The sequence below is a fragment of the Nipponia nippon genome, unplaced genomic scaffold (genome assembly GCF_047370975.1).
Source record: "Nipponia nippon isolate SJK-2023a ecotype South Korea unplaced genomic scaffold, ASM4737097v1 scaffold_8, whole genome shotgun sequence".
NCBI lineage: Eukaryota > Metazoa > Chordata > Aves > Pelecaniformes > Threskiornithidae > Nipponia > Nipponia nippon.
This window is the reverse complement of record NW_028262402.1, coordinates 26,870,921-26,884,922: the sequence shown is the minus strand read 5'-3', so window position 1 is coordinate 26,884,922 and position 14,002 is coordinate 26,870,921. Positions and strand designations below refer to the sequence as shown.

The following is a 14,002-nucleotide window of genomic DNA, read 5'->3' as shown; positions in this document are numbered from 1 at the left end:
ATGCAGTTGTGTGTGTCGTATGGTATGATATGTATTGCATGGTACAGTATTTATTGTATTGTATGTATTCTATTCTATGTATTCTATGTATTGTATATACTGGATTGCATGGATTGTATGTAGGGTAGTGTAGGGTACGTATTGTGTGTAAAGTGTGTATTCTATTGTATATTATGTATTCTATGGATTACACTGTATATATTTTACTGGACTTTTGTATCATATTTTGTATTGTACTGTATTATATGTATTGTACTGTATTGTATTGCATGGTGTTGTATATATTTTATGTATTCTATTGTATGTACTGTATGGTGTGGTATGTATTTTGTGTGTTGTATTGTATTGTATGTGGTGTATGTTTTTTTGTATTGTATTCTCTTTTGTACTGTATAATCTGTAGCATATGCTATGGTATGGGATTTGTTGTATTGTATGCATTGTATTATAAGTATTGTATTTTGCATTCTATTTTGAAATGTAGGTATTGTTTGTAGTGTATTGTATGTAGTCTATGGTAGGGTATTTATTGTATTGGAAATTGTATTTTATAGTATGTAATTATTGTGTGTATTGTGTTGTATGGTATTGCATTTTATGCACTGTTTGGTATGGTATTTATTTATTCTGTCTCTAGGAAGCCTATTCCAGTGTTTGACCACCCTCTTTTTTCCTAAAGAAAGGCTTCCTCATGTCAAAAGGCCACTTCTTCAGGCAGCGCAGTGTGCACCTGCTCATCTCACAGTTGGACAACTTGTCCAGAAGGATGCTGTGAGGGACAGACTGAAAACACTTGCAAAAAATCCAGAAAAGTCACATCCACCGCATTCCCTTCACCCACTAGGCAAGTGACCTTATCTAACAGCGCAGCTGGCATTGCTGTCCTCGCCCTTCTGGGCTTTTTTGCAACAAGGCGTGGGACGTTAATGCTGAGGGGCCTTTCTGGTGACAGGTGCAATTTCGTTGTTCTCCCCGAAGGCAAGTGCTGCCCAGCTCCAGACCTGCATCTCTGCAGCCAGTCCCGGGGCAGATGTTTCCAGCTGGGGAGGTCTCCAGGGCCAGCCCCTGCCCCACCGCTCATCACCCCACGCCTGGCGGCCTCCTCCTCGCCGCACCCTCTGCCCCCGCCTGCCGCGGCTCTGCTCTCCTCCCAGCCTGCGCTGCCCCGTGCAGCCTCCCTGTGGTGCCGCCCAAATCCCCCCTCCTGCGTGCAGTCACAACTTGGTGCTGCTCTCTGCATCAACCTAGGGTCGTACCCTGCCAAGCCAGGAGCCCCAAGGAGTTCAGCAAGGGAAGCACAAAGTCTTGCACCTGGGGAGGGACAACGGCAGGCACCAGCACATGCGGCGGGCTGCCCGGCTGGAAAGCAGCCCGGGAACGGTGACGCCGTGCTGCTGCCCTCGAGCACAGCCTTTCCTCCCGCTCTTCCACAGCCAGCCTTGGCACTGGCATTTCTTCTGCTCCGCTTGGAAAGGACCCATCTTTGGCAGATGGATGCCAAGCGGCTGAGGACACGGCTTTGTCTGGTTTGGAGAAAAGGCGGCTGAGGGGCGACCTCATCGCGCTCTACAGCTTCCTGAGGAGGGCAAGTGGAGAGGGAGGTGCTGAGCTCTTCTCCCTGGCACCCAGCGACAGGACGCGAGAGTTCAAAGCTGCACCAGGGGAGGTTCCGACTTGCTAGTGGGAAACCTTTCTTTACCGAGAGGGTGGTCAGACACTGCAGCCGGCGTCCTAGAGAGGTGGGCGATGCCCCGTGCCTGTCAGTGCCTTGAAAGGAGGCATTTGCACCATGCAAGGCTTTAGCTTTTGGTCAGCCCTGGAGCGACCAGGCACTTGGACTAGACCGTCGCTTTACGTCCCTGCCAACTGGAATTGTTCTGTTCTGTTCTATTCTGTTCTGTGAATTAAAGCCATGAAAACCGATTTACAAAAGAGTTTCTTTAATTTAGTTATCACCAAGAATTTAATTTATATTGACATCTGAATTTCTGTCCGCCATTGTGAGGTCCACTTACTTTGCTGGGCTCAGGATCTTAAGTCCTCCTGTTGCAAACACTTACAGGTATGAATACCAAGGAAGGTGTTTGTACCCTCCACTGTTAGACATATGCTTTAGGGACTCTGAAATGCCCTGCAGAGACACTTCTTTCTTAGATGCAATTGTGAAAGAATGCTCTAAACTAATGTCCTCTGAAGCTACACTTCTGAAATAGGCTCCGAATATTTCCCATTATAGTCAATAGGTCTATTCATATAAGTTAAATGCCATGGTCGTCATGTTGCTACTGATCAAGATACCCTATGTGAAACACAGCCAATATGAGCATGGAGAAAAACTTATCATGGGAGCTCGAGGTCCAGAACAAACCTGTTATTCACTTCTGATGTATTCTTTCCGATTATCTCATAAAATGTGAATTTTTACCTAGGAGGCAATGTCCAAGAGATGATATGCTAAACATTATTACAAGTAAGTAGTATTAAAATACTCATAAGCACTATTAGTAAGTATCATGAAAATTTTAAAAGTAAAATATTATTCAAATATTCAGTTCCATAACTGGTGTTGGCTAGATAACTGCAAGCTCACCATTTATTCTGTGCTCACATAGGAAGCAATGTCGTCATATTGTCTCCTTGCGTCTAGTAAAAATGGGTTCATAAAGCATTCCAGTGGCACTCATCACAGTGAGATTTCGACAGTTTCCTCCTGAGGTTACAAACAAGCCAACATGGGCACTGAATTACCAGAGCCAGCAAATTGCAAAGCATATGGGCCTCTTGCGGGGTTACTTCCTGCATATTCCAGTGGTGCATCTCAGTAAAAGACCCTCAAATTCCCATTTTGGGTTTAAATTGGGATCACACAGAAGGAAGCTCCCTTCCTTCTTTTTACTGCCTCTGATCACTGATTTGCTGCCAGCCAACAGGTAGGGACAGGGTTGTGAACAGGTCAGGAACAAGGTCCAAGCAGTGAGGACTTTGGAAAGCAGCTCACTTTTAGGTAAATTTCTTATAACTAGTCGTCTCTTAAATTGAGTCCTGTTTCAAAATGAAGGCAAACTAGGAGTATTTTGTTGACTGTATAATTTAACATTCAAGCAAAGAGAACCTTTTACTTGGTATTCCAAGGTAACACTAATTTTTTTACCTCCCACCAGACAGCTCGCCAGCACTTTTGATGGACATCAAAAGCAAAGTTCGACACTCATTCCTGCAACTTAGTCAGAAAGTATAAGGAGACCAAGGGCACATGGACTCAGGAAAGTGCTCCAATACTGTCAGTGCTTATTACCCAGCCTGTCCTAGGTTTCCATCACTGGCTCAGTTAAGCAGCCCTACCAGAAGGTTTTTGCATAGATGAATAATGATGGGCTCATCTGCAGATGGATTCCTAGAATACCAGCACAGAATGGGTTGACATTAAATGTATCAAAACAAACAAACATCTGAATTGTCACCCAACTGAATGCTGCAAAGGAAGATCAGAAGTCAGTTGTTTCCTTTTATCCGTTCTTTGGTGGAACTAACGATGAACTGAGTTTTGCTTTAATACCAGCCGGCTGTGTCACATACAGTCTAACCTGATTAAATGCAATTGCTTTGGGTCTTGATTTGATTATTTCATCTCCAGAATTATTTCTGTGACTGAAGGAAATTTCATATTTTATTCGGTTAAAGTTAATAAAAGATGTACAACTACATAAAAGTTTTAATATTTTGCAAATTAAAAATTTGAATGTTGATAAACCATAACACTTTAATCTTTAAATACTCCAGTATTTATTACTGTTTTATTCCATTGAATGTCAGCATTTAATGTGTCACTAGTTATTTTAATTTTCTTCTGTAAAACAAAGTACTTCAGATGATTTAAAATACTAAGAATGATTTTATCTTGAGTCCTTTTATTACAGAAGTCTTCTACTCACCTTTTCCGAGACAGCCCCTTCTGCAAAACAAAACAGAACCACTCAGATCTCATCACTCTGGAGTGGACAGTACAACGAGCAATTCTGACATCAGAGATAACTTATCTCACATTCTCTGTAAACATCTGTAAACAGTATTTACAGGCCACAGTGGAACAAGAAATATGGTGTGCTGTTTAACAGTGTAGAGCTTAAAAAATTTTACTACAAAAATCAAGTAACCTGGCTGGCACCATTTTGGTAGTGATATTCACGTGTCTGAGGCCACCTTGACACTTAGTTGTCTATTCAGTGTTTTTGAGAGTTGTGTTGCACACTGGTCAGTCTTTGAGTAGAAGTGGACACAATAAGAACAGTAGAAGCTGCAGTGTGTGAAAATTCAGCCCTCTAGCTTTAGGTGTCATGGCATCTCTAGTAAGACCCAAAAGCAGGTTTTGGGAAGAGTATTAGTTATGTTACTACTGCATGCCCCACTGATGAATTTAAAACTTGGTTCACTGGCAGAGCTCGCCTTGTAGATGTACTACAACAGCCTGTGAATTTACTCTAGTCAAACCAGTTTTTAACTGTGAGCCAGTTTTAGATGCTAAAACCAGACCAGGACACAATTACTGCCAGCTACACCTAAGCATAAGCTCCTCCATACACGTGAGCAGGTTCCAGCTGGTTCCGTACCTGGTATCAATAATGCAAAATCAAGAACTTTAATGGTAACATAAATGGGTGCATTTGAACAACCAGATAATTGTACTGTAAGTTTAATTTCATTGTCTTTTTTCTTAGCTGGGGCTGGGAGTTTGTGGCCAGACAGCAAAGCATGGGAACAGGCAAGAGCTGCCCCAGGAGGGATTCAGCCCCTTTGGCTACAGCACCAAGAGCTATTCCTGAGCATCAGGTGTGGCTAAAAGAGGGACAGCAACAAGTGCAGCGCAATTGCTCCCAGTCCATGGAATTTGCCTAGCCAGATGACACTTGTCGAGCTCCTCAGCCTCTCTCACACTCCTATACCAACAGGCAAAGGGTCAAGCATCATTTTTGCTATTTTATGTCTCAGTTTAGATACTTAAGTCACCAAGGAAGACTTGACAGCAACTGCCAATCAGCCATTAACAACAGCAAGTCTGGGCCTCTTTCTCCACTATACTGAAAGCAGTAGAGCTGCAACACTGAAACAGCTCTTGGAAAAAAATAACAAAAGGAAAATCTGGAACACCAATTCTCAGCACCAGTGTGAAGGTCCTTTGGCTCACCCATTCCTCTCTGCCCTCCTGAAAGAAACAACAAGAGTAAAGAGATGCTACAGCACCACAGTACAATGGTGGTGTGGCATTTAACCAGAGGGCCTTACAGGACTCTGGTTTTGAGTCCTATTACAGAGGCCATGAGAAAAGTTTAGATTCCCTCACTCTTTTGTGCCAGTCATCTGTACAGAGACAGAGAAGACACTTCCACCCTTCTTTCTTGTGCCCAGCTGCCTGCCTAGCATGTAGCCCCACACACACTGTATACTGTTTCCACAGGGCTTTTGGTCAGCCCTGGAGCGATCAGGCACTTGGACTAGACCGTCGCTTTACGTCCCTGCCAACTGCAACGATTCTGTTCTCTCCTAAACAAATGTTTGTGAAAGCTTCTGATCCAAATGAAACCAGAAAGTCAAAACCTTCTGGAATCTATTGCTCCTTCGGAATCCTTTGCTCCATTTCCCACTGGCAACGCTTGCTCTTCCAGCACTTCAGCGAGCACCCCTTCACGGGCTTGTGACAGTTGTGCTCTGGGCTGTGGCCACTCCGGTCTTGAAGACTTCCAGGCGCAGGGATCCCACAACCGCTCCGGGCAACCCACTCCAGCGCTTCATGATCCTCACAGGGATTTTGGTTTTTCTTACCTCCAGCCTGACCCCCTCTACCTCCAGGAGATGCCACGGTCTCTCACCCTCCCACCAGGCAGTGCTGGGAAGAGCCTGTCCCCATCCCCTTGATGCCTTCCCCACAGGCACCAGGGTGTGCCGTGAGGTGCCCCGACGGCTTCTCTGCTCTGTGCTGAACCAGCCCCAGCCCCACAGACCCTCCTTGCCTCCCCTAAGCCCCTCTGCTTTGGCAACCTGTCTCCGGGACCCCAGAGAGGACGTAGTGCCCGGACGAGGCCTGATGGGTGCTGAGCGGAGGGGATCACCCTTGCACCCGTGGCTAGGCGAGAAAGAGAGGAGGAAACCTGCCAAAGCGAGGCAAGTGCTGCCTGTGACCCCCCACGGAAGGAAGCAGGGGAGCCCAGAGGGCTGGCCAGCAGCGCTGGGCTGTGGGGATAGCCTGTGGGACTTTGTCCTGCCGCCTCCCAGGGAGGCACGAGGTGTTTGTTACCCAGTGAACCCTCTTGCCCTATGCGCCTGGAGACGTCTGCCACGGCCAGAGTGACCTGACGGGGCCCTGGGAAGACACGGCCGACGCCTCGGTGACTGGCGTGAAACACCGATGCCAAGCACAAGAGGAGAGCCGAGGGGATGGAGTGGGCAGTGGCGCTGCGCTAACCCCTGCTGTCACCGAGGGATGGGCTGAGACGTCCCCAGAGACAGGCCGTGATGTCACCTAGCGATGCACTGTGACATCGCCGAGCGATGGATTGTGACCAGGCGTCCCTCACTGCTTATATTCGGGCGCCGAGCCTCACCCAGCCGGCTCGTGCCCACACTCCAGCTGAGCAGTTTGCGAGGTTTGGAGTGCTGAGCGAGGCCTTTGGTGCTGGTGTCGTTCTCGGGGAGCTGTTTCTTGCAGCTCTCAGTGCCCGACCCCAGAGCCGTCGGAGGATTTTCCCGGGCCCTGCCAGCTTCAGGCAGGTGGGGCAGCCAGCAGTCGCGTGCGCAGCAGCAGAGGTGAGCTGGGCGCGGAAACCTCACCCTGGGGAGCTGGGAGGGCTTCCTGCTGGAGGGACCTGGGCATTTCTTCCACCCCTCCCCAGGCCAGCCAGCGACTGTGGCCTCTCTTCCTTTTCTAGCGTGACACCCGCTGCTGCAGCGCCGGTGAGCGGGAGCGGCTCGACATCCCCAGCTCCCCCAGCCCACCGCAGCCCATGGAGAGCATGGCCACGGAGCTGGAGGACCGCTGCCCCATCTGCCTGGGCAGCTGGGAGGAGGCCAGCTTTGTGATGCCATGCCTCCACCGGTTCTGCTACCCGTGCATCCTGCGGTGGGCTGAGAGCAAGCCCGAGTGCCCCCTCTGCAAGAGGAGGATCGTCTCCATCTTGCACTCGGTGCGAGCAGACGACGACTACAAGGAGCACGTCATCACGCCATCCGTGACACCACCAGTCGTCGTCCGCCAGGCGGGACGAGCTCCCAGGCACCCAGCTGCCCACAACCTCCATCACCCTGCAGCACCCCGGCAGTGGGCTGCAGAAGGGGTGCCCAGGCGTCCCGTGGGTGTCTTCCAGCCCCCAACTGGCTGAACCTTTTCCAGAACAACCTCACGCTCTTCCAGACCCTGCAGCACTGGGTCCATCAGGAGCAGGAGGAGCTCTTTGGCAACAGGGTGGTGGAGGCAGCCACGGTGGAGGACACCACCACGGGCATCCCGACCAACCAGGGGATGGATGCAGAGCTGAGGGTCTCCCTCCAAGACAGCACAGCGACGCTCGTGCAACAGCGTGCACGTGTCGCTGTGCAACGGCGCAGCAGAGAGGCCCACCGTCTGCCGCGCTGGCGGGACGCCCGTGCTGCCGGGGGCGGGAGGGCAGCTCCGCGGGTGCCCCCAGCCCCGCTGCCTCCCGAGGACACGCTCTCGCCCCCGGCCCAGCCCCCTCCAGCAGCCCTGCGAGATCCAGCGCGGACGAGCTCCCCGGCACCTCATCCGCTGCTGTTGGTGAGGGTCCCAGCAGCCACCCCTCTGCTCCCATCGCCATCCCAGCGGAGCAAGGAGAGCCCCAGCAGGAGCCAGGGGAGGCTCTGCCCGGGCCCTCCGCTTCCAGCCGGGGCAGAGAACGCCCCCCTGGGGGGCCACGGCGACCCCCGAAGAGGAGGACCGGCAGCTCCGAGGCCTCTCCTGCCAACAAGAGGCCCAGGCCACGTCGCTGACCCTACAGGGCTCCCCAAGCCTGCCTCGCGGGATGGCCAAACCAGGAATGGGCCACCAGCTGGGGCCTCCAGCTCCAGACCTGCATCTCTGCAGCCAGTCCCGGGGCAGATGTTTCCAGCTGGGGAGGTCTCCAGGGCCAGCCCCTGCCCCACCGCTCATCACCCCACGCCTGGCGGCCTCCTCCTCGCCGCACCCTCTGCCCCCGCCTGCCGCGGCTCTGCTCTCCTCCCAGCCTGCGCTGCCCCGTGCAGCCTCCCTGTGGTGCCGCCCAAATCCCCCTCCTGCGTGCAGTCACAACTTGGTGCTGCTCTCTGCATCAACCTAGGGTCGTACCCTGCCAAGCCAGGAGCCCCAAGGAGTTCAGCAAGGGAAGCACAAAGTCTTGCACCTGGGGAGGGACAACGGCAGGCACCAGCACATGCGGCGGGCTGCCCGGCTGGAAAGCAGCCCGGGAACGGTGACGCCGTGCTGCTGCCCTCGAGCACAGCCTTTCCTCCCGCTCTTCCACAGCCAGCCTTGGCACTGGCATTTCTTCTGCTCCGCTTGGAAAGGACCCATCTTTGGCAGATGGATGCCAAGCGGCTGAGGACACGGCTTTGTCTGGTTTGGAGAAAAGGCGGCTGAGGGGCGACCTCATCGCGCTCTACAGCTTCCTGAGGAGGGCAAGTGGAGAGGGAGGTGCTGAGCTCTTCTCCCTGGCACCCAGCGACAGGACGCGAGAGTTCAAAGCTGCACCAGGGGAGGTTCCGACTTGCTAGTGGGAAACCTTTCTTTACCGAGAGGGTGGTCAGACACTGCAGCCGGCGTCCTAGAGAGGTGGGCGATGCCCCGTGCCTGTCAGTGCCTTGAAAGGAGGCATTTGCACCATGCAAGGCTTTAGCTTTTGGTCAGCCCTGGAGCGACCAGGCACTTGGACTAGACCGTCGCTTTACGTCCCTGCCAACTGGAATTGTTCTGTTCTGTTCTATTCTGTTCTGTGAATTAAAGCCATGAAAACCGATTTACAAAAGAGTTTCTTTAATTTAGTTATCACCAAGAATTTAATTTATATTGACATCTGAATTTCTGTCCGCCATTGTGAGGTCCACTTACTTTGCTGGGCTCAGGATCTTAAGTCCTCCTGTTGCAAACACTTACAGGTATGAATACCAAGGAAGGTGTTTGTACCCTCCACTGTTAGACATATGCTTTAGGGACTCTGAAATGCCCTGCAGAGACACTTCTTTCTTAGATGCAATTGTGAAAGAATGCTCTAAACTAATGTCCTCTGAAGCTACACTTCTGAAATAGGCTCCGAATATTTCCCATTATAGTCAATAGGTCTATTCATATAAGTTAAATGCCATGGTCGTCATGTTGCTACTGATCAAGATACCCTATGTGAAACACAGCCAATATGAGCATGGAGAAAAACTTATCATGGGAGCTCGAGGTCCAGAACAAACCTGTTATTCACTTCTGATGTATTCTTTCCGATTATCTCATAAAATGTGAATTTTTACCTAGGAGGCAATGTCCAAGAGATGATATGCTAAACATTATTACAAGTAAGTAGTATTAAAATACTCATAAGCACTATTAGTAAGTATCATGAAAATTTTAAAAGTAAAATATTATTCAAATATTCAGTTCCATAACTGGTGTTGGCTAGATAACTGCAAGCTCACCATTTATTCTGTGCTCACATAGGAAGCAATGTCGTCATATTGTCTCCTTGCGTCTAGTAAAAATGGGTTCATAAAGCATTCCAGTGGCACTCATCACAGTGAGATTTCGACAGTTTCCTCCTGAGGTTACAAACAAGCCAACATGGGCACTGAATTACCAGAGCCAGCAAATTGCAAAGCATATGGGCCTCTTGCGGGGTTACTTCCTGCATATTCCAGTGGTGCATCTCAGTAAAAGACCCTCAAATTCCCATTTTGGGTTTAAATTGGGATCACACAGAAGGAAGCTCCCTTCCTTCTTTTTACTGCCTCTGATCACTGATTTGCTGCCAGCCAACAGGTAGGGACAGGGTTGTGAACAGGTCAGGAACAAGGTCCAAGCAGTGAGGACTTTGGAAAGCAGCTCACTTTTAGGTAAATTTCTTATAACTAGTCGTCTCTTAAATTGAGTCCTGTTTCAAAATGAAGGCAAACTAGGAGTATTTTGTTGACTGTATAATTTAACATTCAAGCAAAGAGAACCTTTTACTTGGTATTCCAAGGTAACACTAATTTTTTTACCTCCCACCAGACAGCTCGCCAGCACTTTTGATGGACATCAAAAGCAAAGTTCGACACTCATTCCTGCAACTTAGTCAGAAAGTATAAGGAGACCAAGGGCACATGGACTCAGGAAAGTGCTCCAATACTGTCAGTGCTTATTACCCAGCCTGTCCTAGGTTTCCATCACTGGCTCAGTTAAGCAGCCCTACCAGAAGGTTTTTGCATAGATGAATAATGATGGGCTCATCTGCAGATGGATTCCTAGAATACCAGCACAGAATGGGTTGACATTAAATGTATCAAAACAAACAAACATCTGAATTGTCACCCAACTGAATGCTGCAAAGGAAGATCAGAAGTCAGTTGTTTCCTTTTATCCGTTCTTTGGTGGAACTAACGATGAACTGAGTTTTGCTTTAATACCAGCCGGCTGTGTCACATACAGTCTAACCTGATTAAATGCAATTGCTTTGGGTCTTGATTTGATTATTTCATCTCCAGAATTATTTCTGTGACTGAAGGAAATTTCATATTTTATTCGGTTAAAGTTAATAAAAGATGTACAACTACATAAAAGTTTTAATATTTTGCAAATTAAAAATTTGAATGTTGATAAACCATAACACTTTAATCTTTAAATACTCCAGTATTTATTACTGTTTTATTCCATTGAATGTCAGCATTTAATGTGTCACTAGTTATTTTAATTTTCTTCTGTAAAACAAAGTACTTCAGATGATTTAAAATACTAAGAATGATTTTATCTTGAGTCCTTTTATTACAGAAGTCTTCTACTCACCTTTTCCGAGACAGCCCCTTCTGCAAAACAAAACAGAACCACTCAGATCTCATCACTCTGGAGTGGTCAGTACAACGAGCAATTCTGACATCAGAGATAACTTATCTCACATTCTCTGTAAACATCTGTAAACAGTATTTACAGGCCACAGTGGAACAAGAAATATGGTGTGCTGTTTAACAGTGTAGAGCTTAAAAAATTTTACTACAAAAATCAAGTAACCTGGCTGGCACCATTTTGGTAGTGATATTCACGTGTCTGAGGCCACCTTGACACTTAGTTGTCTATTCAGTGTTTTTGAGAGTTGTGTTGCACACTGGTCAGTCTTTGAGTAGAAGTGGACACAATAAGAACAGTAGAAGCTGCAGTGTGTGAAAATTCAGCCCTCTAGCTTTAGGTGTCATGGCATCTCTAGTAAGACCCAAAAGCAGGTTTTGGGAAGAGTATTAGTTATGTTACTACTGCATGCCCCACTGATGAATTTAAAACTTGGTTCACTGGCAGAGCTCGCCTTGTAGATGTACTACAACAGCCTGTGAATTTACTCTAGTCAAACCAGTTTTTAACTGTGAGCCAGTTTTAGATGCTAAAACCAGACCAGGACACAATTACTGCCAGCTACACCTAAGCATAAGCTCCTCCATACACGTGAGCAGGTTCCAGCTGGTTCCGTACCTGGTATCAATAATGCAAAATCAAGAACTTTAATGGTAACATAAATGGGTGCATTTGAACAACCAGATAATTGTACTGTAAGTTTAATTTCATTGTCTTTTTTCTTAGCTGGGGCTGGGAGTTTGTGGCCAGACAGCAAAGCATGGGAACAGGCAAGAGCTGCCCCAGGAGGGATTCAGCCCCTTTGGCTACAGCACCAAGAGCTATTCCTGAGCATCAGGTGTGGCTAAAAGAGGGACAGCAACAAGTGCAGCGCAATTGCTCCCAGTCCATGGAATTTGCCTAGCCAGATGACACTTGTCGAGCTCCTCAGCCTCTCTCACACTCCTATACCAACAGGCAAAGGGTCAAGCATCATTTTTGCTATTTTATGTCTCAGTTTAGATACTTAAGTCACCAAGGAAGACTTGACAGCAACTGCCAATCAGCCATTAACAACAGCAAGTCTGGGCCTCTTTCTCCACTATACTGAAAGCAGTAGAGCTGCAACACTGAAACAGCTCTTGGAAAAAAATAACAAAAGGAAAATCTGGAACACCAATTCTCAGCACCAGTGTGAAGGTCCTTTGGCTCACCCATTCCTCTCTGCCCTCCTGAAAGAAACAACAAGAGTAAAGAGATGCTACAGCACCACAGTACAATGGTGGTGTGGCATTTAACCAGAGGGCCTTACAGGACTCTGGTTTTGAGTCCTATTACAGAGGCCATGAGAAAAGTTTAGATTCCCTCACTCTTTTGTGCCAGTCATCTGTACAGAGACAGAGAAGACACTTCCACCCTTCTTTCTTGTGCCCAGCTGCCTGCCTAGCATGTAGCCCCACACACACTGTATACTGTTTCCACAGGGCTTTTGGTCAGCCCTGGAGCGATCAGGCACTTGGACTAGACCGTCGCTTTACGTCCCTGCCAACTGCAACGATTCTGTTCTCTCCTAAACAAATGTTTGTGAAAGCTTCTGATCCAAATGAAACCAGAAAGTCAAAACCTTCTGGAATCTATTGCTCCTTCGGAATCCTTTGCTCCATTTCCCACTGGCAACGCTTGCTCTTCCAGCACTTCAGCGAGCACCCCTTCACGGGCTTGTGACAGTTGTGCTCTGGGCTGTGGCCACTCCGGTCTTGAAGACTTCCAGGCGCAGGGATCCCACAACCGCTCCGGGCAACCCACTCCAGCGCTTCATGATCCTCACAGGGATTTTGGTTTTTCTTATCTCCAGCCTGACCCCCTCTACCTCCAGGAGATGCCACGGTCTCTCACCCTCCCACCAGGCAGTGCTGGGAAGAGCCTGTCCCCATCCCCTTGATGCCTTCCCCACAGGCACCAGGGTGTGCCGTGAGGTGCCCCGACGGCTTCTCTGCTCTGTGCTGAACCAGCCCCAGCCCCACAGACCCTCCTTGCCTCCCCTAAGCCCCTCTGCTTTGGCAACCTGTCTCCGGGACCCCAGAGAGGACGTAGTGCCCGGACGAGGCCTGATGGGTGCTGAGCGGAGGGGATCACCCTTGCACCCGTGGCTAGGCGAGAAAGAGAGGAGGAAACCTGCCAAAGCGAGGCAAGTGCTGCCTGTGACCCCCCACGGAAGGAAGCAGGGGAGCCCAGAGGGCTGGCCAGCAGCGCTGGGCTGTGGGGAGAGCCTGTGGGACTTTGTCCTGCCGCCTCCCAGGGAGGCACGAGGTGTTTGTTACCCAGTGAACCCTCTTGCCCTATGCGCCTGGAGACGTCTGCCACGGCCAGAGTGACCTGACGGGGCCCTGGGAAGACAGGGCCGACGCCTCGGTGACTGGCGTGAAACACCGATGCCAAGCACAAGAGGAGAGCCGAGGGGATGGAGTGGGCAGTGGCGCTGCGCTAACCCCTGCTGTCACCGAGGGATGGGCTGAGACGTCCCCAGAGACAGGCCGTGATGTCACCTAGCGATGCACTGTGACATCGCCGAGCGATGGATTGTGACCAGGCGTCCCTCACTGCTTATATTCGGGCGCCGAGCCTCACCCAGCCGGCTCGTGCCCACACTCCAGCTGAGCAGTTTGCGAGGTTTGGAGTGCTGAGCGAGGCCTTTGGTGCTGGTGTCGTTCTCGGGGAGTTGTTTCTTGCAGCTCTCAGTGCCCGACCCCAGAGCCGTCGGAGGATTTTCCCGGGCCCTGCCAGCTTCAGGCAGGTGGGGCAGCCAGCAGTCGCGTGCGCAGCAGCAGAGGTGAGCTGGGCGCGGAAACCTCACCCTGGGGAGCTGGGAGGGCTTCCTGCTGGAGGGACCTGGGCATTTCTTCCACCCCTCCCCAGGCCAGCCAGCGACTGTGGCCTCTCTTCCTTTTCTAGCGTGACACC

The 14,002-nt window shown here is 49.7% G+C and overlaps 1 pseudogene; it reads left to right on the top strand.

Annotated features, from left to right (window-relative positions):
- The first annotated feature begins 6,543 nt into the window (after positions 1-6,543).
- Positions 6,544-7,995, top strand: LOC148050538 (uncharacterized; annotated as a pseudogene).
- The last annotated feature ends 6,007 nt before the right edge of the window (positions 7,996-14,002 follow it).